Source organism: Euprymna scolopes, chromosome 33 (genome assembly GCF_053919585.1).
Source record: "Euprymna scolopes isolate OS-2025 chromosome 33, ASM5391958v1, whole genome shotgun sequence".
In the NCBI taxonomy this organism is placed as follows: domain Eukaryota; kingdom Metazoa; phylum Mollusca; class Cephalopoda; order Sepiida; family Sepiolidae; genus Euprymna; species Euprymna scolopes.
In genome coordinates, this window is record NC_136514.1 from 44,571,912 (window position 1) to 44,589,944 (window position 18,033).

General features: G+C 34.0%; 1 pseudogene; it reads right to left on the reverse strand.

Moving 5' to 3' along the window:
- Positions 1-10,078: 10,078 nt before the first annotated feature.
- On the reverse strand, positions 10,079-10,299 carry LOC145258469 (U2 spliceosomal RNA; annotated as a pseudogene).
- Between the last annotated feature and the right edge of the window lie 7,734 nt (positions 10,300-18,033).

Here is an 18,033-nt window from a genome sequence, read left to right on the forward strand (position 1 = left end):
ATTTTAACAATTCCACCTGCCCGTTTTTTTGTTTCTTTGATCTTTATGATTTAAATTAAATTATGTTTCCTCTGAAATTTCTCCTTCCATTTTGCTGTACCAAGAATTTACTTAATATATATATATATATATATATATATATATATATATATATATATATATATATATATATATATATATTAATTTATTTTTATTTCGGACTATTAGTCCCATCTTTATTAGTTGTTTTTTTTTTTTATCTTTTTATTGGTTTTGTTTATTCACAACGTTTCGGCCAACTATTCCTCTGGCCTTCGTCAGGTGGTAACCGCGACGGATAGGAACTTCGAATCTCCTAACTGCATTCTCAGCCATCACTGCCATCCGTAGTTGTTGTCGTCTCGCCACATTTTGACCAATTAACCTCTGGCACGCTTTGGGTGGGATTTAAACCGCTATCTTCAGACAATGCTCATCTGGAACCGTAGAGATGTGAATAAACAAAACCAATAAAAAGATAAAAAAACAACAACTAATACAGATGAGACTAATAGTCCGAAATAAAAATAAATTAATATATATATATTTATATATATAATTAATATATAATGCTCATCTCAAAAAATGAATTCCAATTAAGAAATAATATATATATATATATAAATTATATATATATATATATATATTGACCAGTTTTAATCGAATCTGTTTTCTTTTAATTGTTTATTTTATGTACCAAAAAATAATACTTCACTGTTTCAATCACACCACATGCAGCTAGGTCTATTTCCGTTTGCCTCGAGGTTATCTTGACATGTACTTATGTTACTTCGCCGATGTTTATACTAGCTAACGTAATCTCTACTTACTGACGTATATTCCAATACGTATATTAAATTATAAAAGTTATTTTATTAGTTCTCCGACGAAGGAGGGTGGACCTGTAAATGACCTTTATACGTTCATCCGTTCGTCCGTTCGTCTGTTCGCATTTTTCTCCATAACTACATCTTGAAATTTTTCGAAATTTTGCACAATCAGTAAGCATGATATTAGTAAAATGTAACAGAACAGATTTTCCGGAAAAATGTTCCTGTTGCCCCCCCCGCCTCCCCAGGTGTACTTCTCGGATTAAAATGGAAAAAATTGACACTTTTGTGCTTATTAAAAACATTGATGCTTTGGATTTTTTTATAAAACTTTCTTAAATTTGTAACTAACTGATTTCTATATAATTTTGTTTGTCTATACTTCGGGATAACTCTTGGGTGTGCCCCAGGGGCTTTTTTTAGGGCTAATGAAAACACTCCATTTTCGGGACTATTTTACTATATTTCTTCCAAATTTTCTGTGTATGTCTATTTAAGTTTTGCATGGTGCTGAACTTAAATTTAAATATGTTTAGGCCTTGGGAACTTTTGGGGCTAAATGGGGGGGGTCAAATGATGGACTTGGTCATTTCTTTTTTTGTCTGGTGCAGAACTCAAATGTACGTATGTTAAGGCCTAAAACTGCAGGGTTTGTACATTTTCACCAGGATTTGACATCCCCTGGGGGACTTTTGGGGCTAAATGGGAGGGGGAAAATGCTGAACTTAGTCATTTTGTTATGCCTCGTTCACTGTGAACTCACGGGGTACAATGCATGTTTCATTTGTTTTTATTAGTATTTATCTCTAATCAAAGCGATAGACTTAACTAACTACGATCTTTTTCTTGATTGCGGGGTTCTTTTATCCTCATCGTGGTTTTCCTGAACGAAAATCGACTGTATAATCTCCATCCCGATCACAACATACTCGGCAGGTGCGTGCTTGTTTAGTACAGGTTTGTTTTCGTCTTCTTCATTAATGCATTCTTAACACATGTCTAAGTTAGATATTACTCAATCCCATCTTCAGAACGATTGAATTTATAGTAGGTTAGTTAAAATTCTTTGCGTGCCTCTGAAGTATATGCTCATACGACCGGTTATACTATTGTTCTACTCGGCAAATCCTTTTAAGCTGCATTGGTTGGACAACATTGCGCAGGAAACGATGTGTTTCATCGTTTGCTCATATTCTTCACATTAACGTGTTGTCAGATCGGTTTAGGGTCCTATCTAGTCGTAGCAGAATTGATTTCTTTTCTCGAGTGACGACGTTTTCAACTAAATATAGCGTGCTTGTGAGCCAGAAGGAAGGGCTCAAATAAAGAAGATTCCGAAGCCAATAGGATGGGGACTTTCTCTGGCGTTCTGGTCCAGAGCTGTAGTCTCATCTCTTGCTGAAATGTTGCTAGGTGTTCTAGATTACTGAAGGAGACGTTATTCTTAATTTCAGTTGTCCGCCGTTTGCTCATGTCCATAAAAGAGATGGCGTTTATAACTGTTAAGCTTTCTGATCTCTACGCGGTTTGCAACTTCCCGTCCTTTATGTACAGGAGAAGTTGTGGCAATGCGGCACAACTCAAAGATACTCAAATGCACGGCCCCGGAAGGCAGATGTATTTTTAGACCAGTATCTATTAAGACTTAGGGAGTTTTTAGTTCTAACTTTCCACTTTATACAGGTTCAAGGGCTGCAATTCTTTATGGTAGAGATAAAACAACTATCGCTTTTATTACTGTCCCTGAAAAATATAGTGCACCATCTCCAAACTTATGATTGCGAGAAAAAAATTATTTACCTGCACTTAATTATGTTAGATACAATGTCAGGTGAGATTTAGGGAAACCCAACGCACAAGAAAAGTTGTACAGCAGAAGATCGGGATACAGCATTAAAAATTAGTAGCAAAATACAGTAAAGTATATAATACACATGTATACTACCAAATCACATTATAAATAACACCGCAAGGCGGGGCAAAAACCGTAATCAGAGACCAGAAAAAGATCGTATTCCACAGGGCCACCGCATTCTGGGGCTCTACTGTACTCGACTCCGCAAAAAAAAAACAACAAAACAAAACAAAACAAACAAAAAAACAAGCCTCCACCATCAACCAAAACCCGCATGAGCCGTTGTCTTTACTATCCCTAATAGGCAATAAGCAATAAACGGCGCTTCTACATTATTGGGACGATATTTTGTAGTCGATAAATGGAGATTTCAGATAAAAAACAATGATTTACAACTGATTTTTTGTCAATTCTAATAAGTTACAATGGTAGCTTCAAAATTACCTGAATATTACTGAATTATTAAAATAAAAACAACTTTAATCGTGGTAGCAAGTGAAAAATTGCCGCCAACTGGTTTACATCGAAACGGAAAATTACCTCCGTTTGGAACTATCCTGTTTCTCACGATCGTTTTCATCAAATTCTACTCTTTATTTTCTTTAATAAATAATTTTCTACCTTATCGATTTTCTTAATTTTTGGGATACAGTCATCTTAAAAATACTAGGAATACGTAGATACCATTGTTTTCATGTGGATTTCCGAAATCTCGTCCCAATAGTGTATAAGCGCAGAATAAACTGTCTTTTTCTTATAAAGAGAGAATCTAAACCTGCAGTCATATAAACTGAACCATACATCAGTTCAACAAAAACGAGGTCACTGCCGGACTGATTGTCGCAGACGTATCCCACTCTGGTTGTGCAAGATAAGTATAATATTTTTCTAGAGAACAGAGAACATCTTTTTCTCTAGAAAACGTATATTAACTATATAATATATAGTACAGAAAAAGTGGACTTTCGTTTACAGCAAAGACAGATTTGTAATTCTCGGTTCACTTGTTTTATCCTTTAGTCCTTGCGTTCCATGCAATATGTTTCTGTTTTCTTGGTCAAAATATGCTTATACATTATTATTGGGGAAATGTTGACCTAGAAGTAGTATTTTCAACTCCTTACATCAACATACCTTGTCTGGAGCGATCTGTTTTAAAGAAAAAAAAAACAAGACCGATAGCTATTAGTCGCATGCTCTCGTGTAATGAATGAATGCGTGAATGTAGGATTGACATGAAATTCTTAAAGATTAACTAAAATGACAAAAAATGGGCTGAAATGGCTAGAATGACTTTAATGAACTTAAGGATGAACTGAATGCCCTTAATAATGACTTGAATGCTTAAAAATAACTGGAATCCTTCAAAAACAACTTGAATGATCTGGAGAATGACTTGAATGGCTTTGAGACTGACTGGTTTTAAAGTGGGTGATTATTTTACATTAAATTAAAACAGAAAAATGATCCCCCAATTTATATCACAAAGTTACAAACATAAGTACATATATATATATATATATATATATTCACCGGGATTTGACATCCCTGGGGATTTTTAGGGCTAAATAGGGGAGGCAGATGCTGAACTTGGTTATTTTTTAATGCCTCGTTCACTGCGCACTCATGAAGTACAATGCATGCTCCACTTTTTTAATTAATATTTCTCTCTAATCAAAGGTGTAGGGTTTACTGACTACGATCTTTTTCTTGATTGCAAGATCCTCGATCCTCTTAGTGGTTGTCATGAATTAAAACCGACTGTATAATCTCCATCCCGATCACAACATACTCGGTAGGTAGGTACGTGGACTCAGGATGGGTGCTTGGTTTAGTACATAGTAATATATATATATATATATATATATATATATATATATATATATATGTGTATATATATATGCGTATATAATAATATATATTTGTATATGTATATAATTGTAGCGTATATAATATATATATATATATATATATATATATATATATATATATATATAATTGTAGCGTATATAATAGTTCGTTTTTCTAAACTTTCTAACAGGTTGTGTCTATATTCATTGTGCTATATATCTGGAACCTTCGCCAGTAAGTAGAAATTATATTAACAAGTATGAATTTCGAGCGTGTTTATATTGTACATGTCAGGTGAAACTGAAATAAACCTGGTGCACCTAGTGTAATTGATTCGAGTGATTAATAGTTTACTCCCTAATAAAAAAAAACGCGCTAGAACTGCAGTTGTGAAGTTATTAGATAAAAATTACATGACTTTTTCAGGATGGGACAGAGTTTAAAACAAGTTGGAGTCAAGGAAGCAGCCAAACCAAACGTGCATAACAACGCAGAAATCTTTGTTAATTTCTTCGTGTCTGTCGACCATATTTGAGGCTAAGTAAGAAAGTATACTAAGGGGAGATAACTTTTAGCCTTTCTTTTACAGATAATTGGTTTTAGCCTCTTTTTGGTCTCTCCAGTCGTGAATCAATGTTTCTGCATAATAAAACCCTTGAAACTGCAACAAGCCTCCATTGTTCCACGCATGGGTTTTATTTGCTTATGTTATACAGCCGATCCACACCAACTGGACGATGCAACCGCACAGTGAACAGCACACATAAAATAGCGACGATCACTTAATCATAACTAAACCATGCACGTATGTCAAAAAGACTTTAATTAATTAATTAATTAATTGATTTCTTTTTTGATTGCTCACTGACAAAACCCCACAATTGCAGCTAGTGCGCGTTTGTTGAGGGCTACTTGCTACCAGCGGGTGCATTTAACATTGTTTCCTCGGCGATTTCTTATTTAAGTTTTACATTTATTCGTTTTACAAACTATACATATAATAAATGCATGGCGCCATTTGCATTTGTTTTACAATTATCAGAGATTCGAAAAAAGCGGTGAAGAAATAAAATATATAACAAATAAATGTTACCAAAGGCAAGATAAATTACACTTCTATTTAGCTGGATAGGTTTTTAGTGTTTTTACTAAATGTAAAATGTTTATGCGGATCGAAAAAACAAGTAATGTCAACCAGTACACCAGCACAGTAATAAATAGCCGTAATGTACATGTTACGCGGCCATTTTTCCTTGTGCTCGTGTACTGGTCGACATTATTTGTTTTTCGATTCGAATATACATTTTACGTTAATTAAAAACACTAAAACCCTATCCAACTAGGTAGAAGTATCATTTATCTTGCCTTTGGTAACATTTATTTGTTATACATTTGATTTTTTTTTTTTTTTAACTTTTTCGAATCTCCGTGTATTGTAAAACAAACGCCGCCATTTTTTACTACAGTGGAAAGAGAAAAAGTTAAATGCGATATACGAAATCGTTCCGACAAAATGGCTTACGAAAATGAAAACCATGAATGGCTAACGTTAACATCTAAACCCGATCTGTTCTTATTAAATAACATGGTGAAAGAAATGTGAAGGTAAAAATGAACTGAGTGTTATTAATGGACCCAACACAAAGCATATCTACGTGATCCTTATACCCTTTTCTTATCAAACGTTGACAGACGCCAAACCCACATACCTGTTATCTTTATATCTATGCGATCTCATTTCAATGGCCGAACTCTAAAAAGACCGCCAACACCTATAAGCTACGCTAGTTTACCCTTACCGGGTTCGCCTTCCTTCAGTTGTACTGTATTAGAAAAAAACAAAAGATAAAGAAACAAATAAATACCCAACAAAGCAGCTAGTTAGTCGGTAAAGCTTTCGAATACGCATATGGGTCAGAATAAAGCAAGATTACTCCAGTAGACTAAATAGTGTTGCGTGTAAGCGATATTTTCGACCAGGTTTTAATAAACCGACCTGATATATTTTCAATGTAATCAGGGTTTGGCACACACAAAAAATTGTTTATTTGCCTTCTCAGCGGGTGGTTAAATACAAAGCAAGCTGGGATTTTCAAACGTCAGCGAAATAACTGAAGTGCAGTGTAGCTTACAAAAAATCCTAAACAGTCCCATCGACTATAGCCGGTAGGGGTGTCTCGCGTAATTAGCATCAAGCTTACTAAAAGAGAAGATAAATCCTGGGTGGAAAGACCTCCAAAGACTTAACAGATCATAATACCTTAGCCTGGACAGTAACCAAGCCACCGTCAAACCGATTGTCAAGAACGTATTCTGGAATGACGCGAAAAAAAAAAAAATAGCTAACATCTCAACCAGCATTTTCCGATAATTTTTAAATACCTCCTCCTTGATTCTATACTTAATGTTATTTTTTAATTTTAACGTTTTTCTTTTCTTTTTTTTTTACGTCATTTATTTATTAACGTCATTTTTATTTACGGCATTTACTTATTTAAGACCATAATCTACGGGGTTGTTAGATAATGAGCCCTACGTAAATAAACTGGCTTTTGTGGCTAGTGCGATATATAAAATTGAGAATTGGGATTATTGTTTTAGATTCGAAATTCTAAGATCCAAACGGATCTCTTGGGAGCGTAGCTGTAGGTTACCTAGTGTGTCATGCATAATGTGGTACCTAATGTTCAGAACAAAACAGAGCGATGGTTCAAATAGTTGCAGAGCGCACACTGATATGGGATGATGTTGTCAAAACAGAATCGTTCGTGGAACGCGATTATTAGGAGATTGGGGAGTCTGATTATGGGTGACACAGACAGCGGATCGGAAAGCCAATCTCTGGATCGCAGAGAAAATGGGCGAACATATTTCTCGTGGTGGCGGCGAGAAGAGCCACGTGGAAATTGAAATCATAGTAAAATAAAGAGCCACTCACCAAAATAATTGTCATTTCCAATATAGTATTGGTTGTAACACTAATTATTCTACTACTACTACTACTACTACTACTACTACTACTACTACTACTACTACTACTACTACTGCTACAATTCTCTGATTTTTATTTGCGTTATTTATTTTTTACACCAATATACTTTTCCCTTCTTATGCCTATATAACTGCGGCTATTACTATTCTCGTCTAATTTCCCTATCCACCCCCATCATTTGAAAGACTCAGTGCGCATACACGCAAGCAATACTGTCAAAGTGTATTATTATATGAATAGATATTTGCAATAATATCGATGAAGCATACCATTCTCTGTCTACAAAATCAATATATAAGTAATAATATAATATATCACAAGGTAGTCCATAGTATTAACCGATGTTATAATAATTCCTGTTTGATAATCATTAATGTTTCCAAAACAGTAAACGAAAATAGAAAAATAATTCTGATGATTTCTTATGATTATAAATTTCCAGCATCAACATCAGACGTGCGTTTTAAATCTTACAGACTGGCATTTTAAAACTAACAATACATTACTCTAAATATTTAGTAAAAAAAACAAAAACACACAAAAAAATAGAGGATGAAAATTGCTACCAAAACAGTATTAGAAACTTGTCATGAAGCAAGCGAACAACAGAAGATGTGTTTTGAAAGAAACAGCTTGCCTTATAGGCTTGTTCATAATGATGTTTATCAGCTGTTTTCACTTGTGAAGTAATCCATTTCGGATAAAGATAATATCGATTGCCCAGAGAGAAAAAGGGCCGTCCTCCTCTTAGTTTTTTCTTGAATATATAATAGTGTTTATTGTTTTTTCTGGCGTATTTACTTGTATTTCTAAGTTTATTCACTAACGATCATGTTTTTTTGGGGGGGTATTTCAGAGCATTTTAAAGATAATATCGGGTCATCAGGAAAGAACACGCGCCATTTCGGGGCCTTCCTCTCTACGGCTTGTTCGCATATCATCCCCCTCACTGATATGAGGCCCAATTATTTGAATTGCATATGAGTGAACTGCTCAATGCAATAAAACAAAAATGACATTTCATAATTAAGTGGTTCCTGTTTCGAGCAACGGCTTTGCGCATGTCGTTCAATGTTGAAAGACTACGTCTGACATATTGGTAAAGATTCACCTATATCGAAGAAATGAATAATAATAATAATAATAATAATAATAATAATAATAATAATAATAATAATAATGATAATAATAATAATAATAATAATGATAATAATAATAATCATAATAATAATAATCATGATAATAATAATAATGATAATAATAACAATACTATTACTACTACTACTACTAATAATAATGATGATAATAATAATAATGTTGATGATAATAGTAGTGATAATGATAATAAAAGCAATGATAATATTAATGATAATAATAATGATAATAATAATAAAGATGATAATAATAATGATGATAATAATAATAATATTAATGATGATGATGATGATGATGATAATAATAATAATAATAATATATAAAAAAGTATGTATATATAAATAAAATAAGTAAATACGTGTACATTCTTGGATAATTTACCTTTCACCAGACTATTAATTCACGTGAAATCACCTTTTTCTTCACCATATTCTCTCTGCTTCACATTTTGTTATCAAGTAAGATCTTTGAATTACTTGCAGTTTCATCAAATACTTTTGCATGCAAAATCCGATCCCGCATTTTGCTAATTCCTACCCTCTGATGAGAAGGAAAGTATTTCTTCGAAACTCCGCGGATTAAGGATTATCCACATATCAAGTGTTTCCTTTTCAGACTAAATATGTTTTAAACTATTTTTCAAAGTGTTTTTTAACATGTATTATTAACTGTTTGCCCTTATTATAAGCTCTATCTCCTATTTGGTTTTATCGAGCTTTTACATCTGGTTGAGATTACTTTATAAATATTAATTCTTTAATATTTATAATATACTTCAGTTTTACAATCTTGGATAATTTTGGTAAATTTAATTGTAATTTTTATCATATATATATATATATATATATATATATATATATATATATATATATATATATATATATATATATATATATATACACCGTGTCCACAAAGTCTGGCTAATTCCTACCCTCTGATGAGAAGGAAAGTATTTCTTCGAAACTCCGCGGATTAAGAACTATCCACGATTTAAGTGCTTCCTTTTTAGATTAAATTTGTTTTTAACTCTTTTTCAAAGTGTTTTTTAACATGTTTTATTAACTATTTGCTCTTTTATATATATACATATATATATATATATTTATATTTAACGTATAAAATACAGGCAAGATAAGCTATTTATGCACTAAATCATAGATACTATAATACAGACATTACAAAACATTAATGAAACGAAATAAAAATGATGGAAATTACTAACAACAACGAAAGCTATTAGTCGCGTGCTCCCGTGTAATGAATGAATGCGTGAATGCAGTATTGACATGAAATTCTTAAAGATAAACATAAATGGCCGAAAAATGGGCTGAAATGACTTAAATAAATAAAAACTAAATGACTTAGAATGACTTTAATGAATTGAATGCTTAAAAATAACTGGAATCCTTCAAAAACAACTTGAATGATCTGGAGAATGACTTTAATTGCTTTGAGACTGACTGATTGTAATGTGGGTGATCATTCTAATACAGGAAAGTAATCCCCCTCTTTATATTACAAAGTTACAAACGTAAGTACAGCATGTAGTAAGAACAGATACTACACTTTAATCTTGGCCAAAAGGCCAAGAAAAGGGTATTTATTTGCTCTCCCACTGAGCAAATTAGGCACAAGGCCGATTTTTAATGTGAGGAGTGAAGGGGTAATGGGGACCAACTCCCCGGGGAGTAGGAGAGCGGTATAGTGACAATTAGTATGAAGGGTTGCCCCTACATTGACCAAGGTCTTATATGTGGGGTTGCCCCCACATATGGTCTTTGCTTGCAGTATCTGCCGGAACAGATACTACACTTTGAGGTATTTATTTGCTCCTCCACTGAGCAAATTAGGCACAAGGCCGATTTTTAATGTGAGGAGTGAAGGGGAAATGGGTACCAACTCCCCGGGGAGTAGGGGAGCTGGATAGTGACAATTTATATGAAGGGTTGCCCCTACATTGACCAAGGTCTTATCTGTGGGGTCGCCCCCACATAGGGTCTTTGCTTGCAGTATTTGCCGGAACAGATACTTTGATCCCGGTCCGAAGTCCAAGAAAAGCTTTAAAAGCTAAGAACAGCATCTATTAACAACATACCTTTGATCTTAACGAAAAAGGCCAAGCACAAATATGTTACGGACAGACAGACCGATCGACCGACAGACTGACCAACCGAGTGACTTATAGAAACGCTTGCACGCGACTAATAATAAGACAAGATTGACCACCGGAAGATAACGGCTACACAAAAAAATATTGTACACAAATAACCTACCTTTTCTAAGAAAGACCAAACTGCATAAAAATATCTATGCGACAATTGGAAACGACCTTTATGTATAACTAGCCTGGGTGCCCGGCACTGCCTGGGTGTTTGGAGGTGTGTATATAGCAAAATAAAATGTGGTAGTAATCAGGCAGGCTCGAACCCCTACTGCGAAGAAGGAAAAGAACGTGAAAAAAAAAACGTGACGTCTTTGCTGTTGCGTCTATCGCCAAATCGAAAGTGGCGAAGGTTTAAATTAAGGCTAGCCAATCGAAAAGAGGGGATAACTTTCGAAAATATCAGCGAAAAAGTGACACTACCCTGTAGAAAAGTGCCTAATTGTATGGTGAAGAAATTAATCTTCTTAACCAATTTTTCGATATTTGCCGTCGAAAGGGTCGAACTTCAAAACAATACAGATCTCGTGAAAATCCGTCGCCTCTGGTGAAAGTTTTTTGGTAGACATACAAACATACATGCATACATACATACATACATTTAAACAGACAGGTGAGATTTATATTATAGATTATGGACACTCGTTTTAAATTCATTGCTAAAACCAATTATTTTTAAAATTCAACTTTATAGATATGTATAAGATTAGTACTTTTTTTTTATATAAACACCAGCTATTTTCAGCCTATATAGACTACAAATATTTTAAAAATCTAGTCAAACCCAAACAAGGCATATTGCTACTTGGACGTGATTACTATTGCGACTATTTTTATGAGGGATTATGCAAGGGATGAGCAAGATATCGGTTTATATTACATTTAAACTTCTGCATAACGTTACAGTTAGAGAAGCCGGAAACAGATAGTGAATTCTAAAGTCTAGTAGCCCGAGGGTAGGTGACTTTCGGCGTCTACGGCCTTCTACAGTTAATTCGTGGGATCATGTTGCTAAGCGAGTCTGTCCGTCGTATGTACGTCTGTGGTACAAGTATCATGAGTTCATCATATCACATCCTGTTAAAAGACATATAAAACAGACAAAGGGATGAAGTATAGCGGTGATGGGACAGGGGCTGGAGTTTAGTTAACAGTGCGGGACCTATTAGATTGAATAATTATTTCTAGAACCCTGTTCAAGAGAGAGAGATAAAGATAGAGAGAGAGATACAGAGAGAGAAACAGAGAGAGAGAGAGAGAAAGAGAGAAAGAGAGAGAGAAGTGGTGGATGCACAAGCCCAGATGTTGAACAATACTCTATGCGTATACTAATGGCGGCTTCGTAAGGGTTTATGATACTCTCAGGTGCGAATAATTTTCTAGCGCGGTAGAGGAACCCCACCTTCTTTGCATCAACTTTTAAAATGTCTTCAATATATTTGATTCACTTTATGATCCCTGCGAATGTTAAGCCGACGAGTTTAGAGGAAGAGCTGTTAAGTGTTATTTGTCATAGCCATCGGTGGTTGAGAAGGCTTCTTTTAATTGTTAAAGAAAAGAATAAAAAAGAAATACTGCAATTCTGACAAACTAACATCGCTGCTCCGTTTCTGCTTTCTTTGATTTCGTCATCCCTAATAAATGACTTGAATCGGTCATTCGATTCTGTCTTAATGAAGGCATATTTTCGTGTGTGCTATTATATTAGAATCTATTTTAGCAATGGAATTCAGGTTAGCATTTTGTACGCTGCACAGACTCAGGCGAAACGTGAGAAGAGTCACAGTTTTAGCTGTCGTCATTGGAGAGTAACTTAGCGCAACAGACCACAAGGACCATGAATAAGAATCTATAATCGGAAACTAAAAATGAACTATTTTCAATTTGAGCCTGCCGAGCAACATATTTGATTTCAATTTCAATCTTTATTTAGCTTCTACTGCCTTATAATACGAAATAAAATTTGATATCTCTGTGTGTCTGTATGTTCACTTTTCTCGGAAACTACCCAGACCATCAAACTTAAATTTTGCCTGGACCTTTTTATAATAACGTACAAGTACTTACTTATGTATTCTGCCAATTTTTGTCAAATAAGAACGTGGTTTGCTTTGTGTGTTGATAAATACCCAAACATCCATAATTGTCTAATAGCACCCCCCCCCCACACACACACATATATATATTAGTGCTGGGACGATTAATCGGAATCGGGAATCGGAAAAAATCGGAGCTTTTTGGAGTATCGGAATCGGTATCGGGAACATTTGATCCTATTTTCCGATTCCCAAAACGTAAGTTATCGTTCGATTCCTAACTATGGATTCATAAGGATTAAACTAGAGTAATATTAATGCTTAAATATTTCTCGGAAACGACTGGCTCATTCTGTCTGAGATTTTGTGTGGACCTTTGTTATGATTAGATGCAGAGACCTAAGTAATCTGGTATCTCTTCGATTCACAGTTACGGATTCATAGGGATTAATATAGATTAATATTGAATGTAAAAATAAGAAAGAAAAAATAACAAAATTTAATCATCCAGCTTGCTTACAACACTTATACTGAGTTAGAAACCTATGACAATTGCTCATATTTACGGGCTAAAAAAAGCCTTGTCTTTTAATAGTTCACGAAAAAAAAACAACAGAATACTACTTTGTATATTCATAAGAGAGTAATTCACTACGATGAATGTACTTCCATATAGGTTTATATTAGTGAAATCATAAGAAATTAATCAAGAATAATTCGCGTTTAAGTAATTTGAATGGCTTTTATATCATACCCTCTGGCGGATAATAAAACATAATTACTTAGTTGGAAAAATATTGATCTTATGTTTTTAAGCCATAGTATTATGTCTTTTTTTTTAATTTATGAATGACGTAAAAATCTTTGTGAATTACGCAGGATTGGAATTGAGTACTGCCAGTGCACTAAAAAAATTTCTTAGTTATGTGTATTCTACCTGTTTTTGCCGAATAAGCACGCATTTTTCTTTGTGTATTGCTAAACACCCAAACAATCAGAACTGTGTGATAGTACACACACACACGCACATACATACACACATATACATATATATATAAACACACAAACACACACATCTCTATTGTATATGTGGATAGTAATTACACATAGATAGGAAGACTCAGTTAGTCTGAGTGTGTGTTCACCAGAAGCCACCGAAGGCCGCCGAGAGCAGATATGTTTCTCCAGCAAAGACTCTCTTATTTGACACCATTATGTAAATATCATGTAAATATACCTTTTCCTAATACACTTCTTATTTGATCTACCTTTGTTGAGTCGTCATTTGTATTTGCTTTCTACGTTACTTGTTTCAACTTGCAAACTTGCAAACAGTGACGGCGAGGATAAACGTCAAATATAACAGTTTGACGAAGAAATGGAAAGAACTCACTAAAAAAAAGTACAATGAAACGGTTGACCTTTCTAAGGAATACAAGTTTTGACGAACGAAATAGTCGTCAAAACGGATTTTACGCTAAAGAGAAGTTCTACTCAAGCGGAAAAAATGAATAATTCAGCGAACATTGGAAAACTGTAAAATATTTTTCTCGCGAAGTACAACACTAAAAGAAAGAAACGGTTGTTTCCCAAATTCCAAGAACAAAAACTACATTCAGGTTTAAAAAAAAAAGTAACCTCGATTAATAGTAATTTATTTACTAAAGACGAATCGTGGGAGTCGGAAACGTTCGCGGCTAATTTGCGAACTTCTTTTTACACTCCAACAGCACGCTCGAAAATTGGCCCGCCCAATGGAAAAAGAAAACAGAAATTATCTTTGCAGTTCAAAGAGACATGCATAAGAGAAAAACATATATTACAATAGAAAATGCGAGCATGAAAAGTAATATGGTTAAGCTTAAACATGGAAAAGTAAAGAACTATTTGTTAAATCTGGAAAGAAAAAGAACAAGAGATTCTAGTAAAAGATACAATAAATTTATAACTTAAAGTATTGCAGGATTAAGAATTGATTATATAATGTTATAAATTGAATTAAATAAACCTGAATGCTGCAATATTTTAAGTTATAAATTTATTATATTTTTTACTAAAATATCTTGCCCTTTTCTTTTCCAGTTTTAACAACTAGTCCTTTACTTTTCCACGTTTAAGCTTAACCATCTTTCTTTTCATGCTCGTATTTTTCTATTGTAATCCATGATTTTTCCAGGTTTCAAATAAATTTACTTGTTCTTTGTTTAATATTAGTCTTATTTTTTTGCCCCCATAAACACATATGCAATAACAGTGTACGACACTCGTCTGCTTTCAATAAAATCCCCCAATTATCTCCCTTTCACGCTTTCGTTCTCTTTGTTTCACTTGTTATTTCTCTTTTCGAATTAGTAGCAACAGTAGTTGCTGAAGCGACGTGGTTTCTACGGAAATCAGTCATAAAAAGCGTCGTTCATCTCCTTATGTATTTTTACGATTTTGAACATCAGAAAATTCATCATAACGTTTGTTTTACTGAACGAAAATTGAATTTTTTTACAATATAGCTGAGAAGGTGATCTATAAACTGTAATAATTGTTTAAAATTTGATCGAAAATGTGTGAGCGGTTAAGCATTAAAGCAGTTCTAAATGACTAGAAATGCCACCTAACCAAATATCCAATCAAACACTACCATGTTTGATATATATATATATATATATATATATATATATATATATATATATATATATATATTAGCAAAAAAAAAGAGATAGCTTCGAATTTGGGGGTATCAAAACCAAAGCGAAATACGATGAAACTAAAAATAAAATAGATTAACCCCATAATTTATTCTGTTCACACTGAAACACTTATCGCAACATTCTGTGAATCTATATTAAAAAAAAACCTTGTTAAACTTTGTGACATATTTCCATTCTATGGAGGTCAGGCGCGAACAAACACCCCATAATTTTATTATACCCTATTTCTTCAAACTGAAACATAATTATCAAAGTATACTTACGCAGATAGATATGGAAAGTCTTTATTAAAGTCTGTGCCTATTTCTATTCTATGGAGGCCAGGCGCGAACGCAGACCCCACAATTTTATGATGCCATCCCTATTTAAGTTAAAACATATTTATCAAAGTATTATTATGTACATCTATATCAAAATCACTTGTAAACGTTTTTATTTTTAATTTTTAATTTTTTTATTTCCATACTTTGTGGACCAGGCGCGTACGCAGACACCACAATTTTAATGAACCACCGTTCTGCCAGATCAAACATACTCATTCCTGTGTATCGATACATCTTCTATCATTATATGTAATCAGTTTTCTATAATAGTTAACCATATAGGAGCCTATTCGTGACCAGACACACACGCACAGATGTTCAGCTTTATATATATATATATATATATATATATATATATATATATATATATATATATGGGGTACGTGTGTTTGTATGTATATTTATTATTTAATATTGAAAATTATTATTTGAAAATGATATGTTATATATTTCAAACGGTTTTTAACTATATTCTTCAATTTATTTTCATTTCGTGCGTGGATGATGAGATGTATTTTTTTAACGCCAAAATATCAATCCATATCAATGAAACCAGGTGACGTCTCTGAAATATGCAATATATTTTAAAATAAATAAACTGTATTTTGACTCTCACATTTGCGAGGTCGCGAGGTCATTGAAGTTAAGCAACATTAGATTTCAATCTATGAGTAAAACACGCTGTATGTAAGGGAACGTCGTCACTTTCCTGCAAGAACTGCAGCAATCTAATGTCTTCGTCTCCTCTGGCCGGGATATGCATAGGACTGGGGACCGCTTGTCAACTTGATATTTCCATTGAATTTCCTCCTTGGAGGAAGCCGTTTCAATCCGCCTAAAGTGAATGTCGCTAGCGTACATACTATTGCTTTTATGGAAATGGTTCCAGACCAGGTATGAAGCCACTAAATGTAAACGCTAAAACATATTACTACTTCAAAATAAATAAAACTAGCCAACGGATAAATATTAGTTGGATATATTCTGACCTAGAAAACTGCTATTCTTCCCCCCCTTTTATAGAAATTTAACTCATGGAATGTGAGGACTAACGGACAATAAAAAGGGAAGCGAGAGTTACGACGCCGTCGAAAGTAAACCGCCCTTACCTTTTTAGTCTCCTTGACGAATGGTTAGCAGGAATTTTTACTATTTTAAAGAGAAATTAGAGAAAAATACGAGAAAGCTCTGATAAAATTTGAACACATAATAAGAAAGTCACATCTGGAGCAGTGATATTTCCGATTTTGTATTAAAAACTGTTATTATTATCGAACGAACACATTGTGTTTACCATAATAATAGGGGGTTCGTCATCTGGTTCGGTGAACCCTTCTTGGCGACCAGACAGGATGTGATCGACATGAACGTTACAAAAGGAGATGCCGCGGTTAATTGGCGTGGCTGCGCTGGCGAACCGCATGCTAGTGGAAAGAAAAAAAAAAAGAAATGGAATAGTTGGAATTTTACCAAATACCAGCTGAGTAGACACGAAATCTATACAATACGAATGAAAAGGTCACGCGAGGTTGGCGTCGTTAATAATTCTCCCGCACAACGAGTGTCAATGATTTGAAGAGTCATAAAATGTATAATACTAGCAAAAAATGAAATCAAACAGTAAAACGATGAATCTTATATGATAGGCCCTCGTCGCTGGATGTGTGGCTTGGTCTGTCGGTCAGTCGATCATGCTGTCAAACTTGACTTTGAAATAATATTTTTTTCTTTACTTTTGTTTTCTCCAACCAAAACTTATCGTAACTGAGACGCAGCGTCTACTTTTTTTTTTTTACATAGGCATCACCACATTATCAAGGCCAAGAGGCCACTCAAGGATAAGGGTTAAAGAGTGTACAGTAGAAATTGGACAATATAGTAATCATTAGTAATGAAAATTTGGTAAATTTGATAACTTATATGGAACTGCTCATCAATAACTTATTTACGTTAGACTTGAAGACAACCATATTGTAGTCGACCGGAAAGCAGGAAAAACGGAAGACAATTCCACAGGCGTGCAGTTCTAAGAAAGAAGCTTTGTTCATGGAATCTACGTTTAAGTTTAGGCACAGATAAAGAGTGGGGGGAATTATTGATAGTGTTT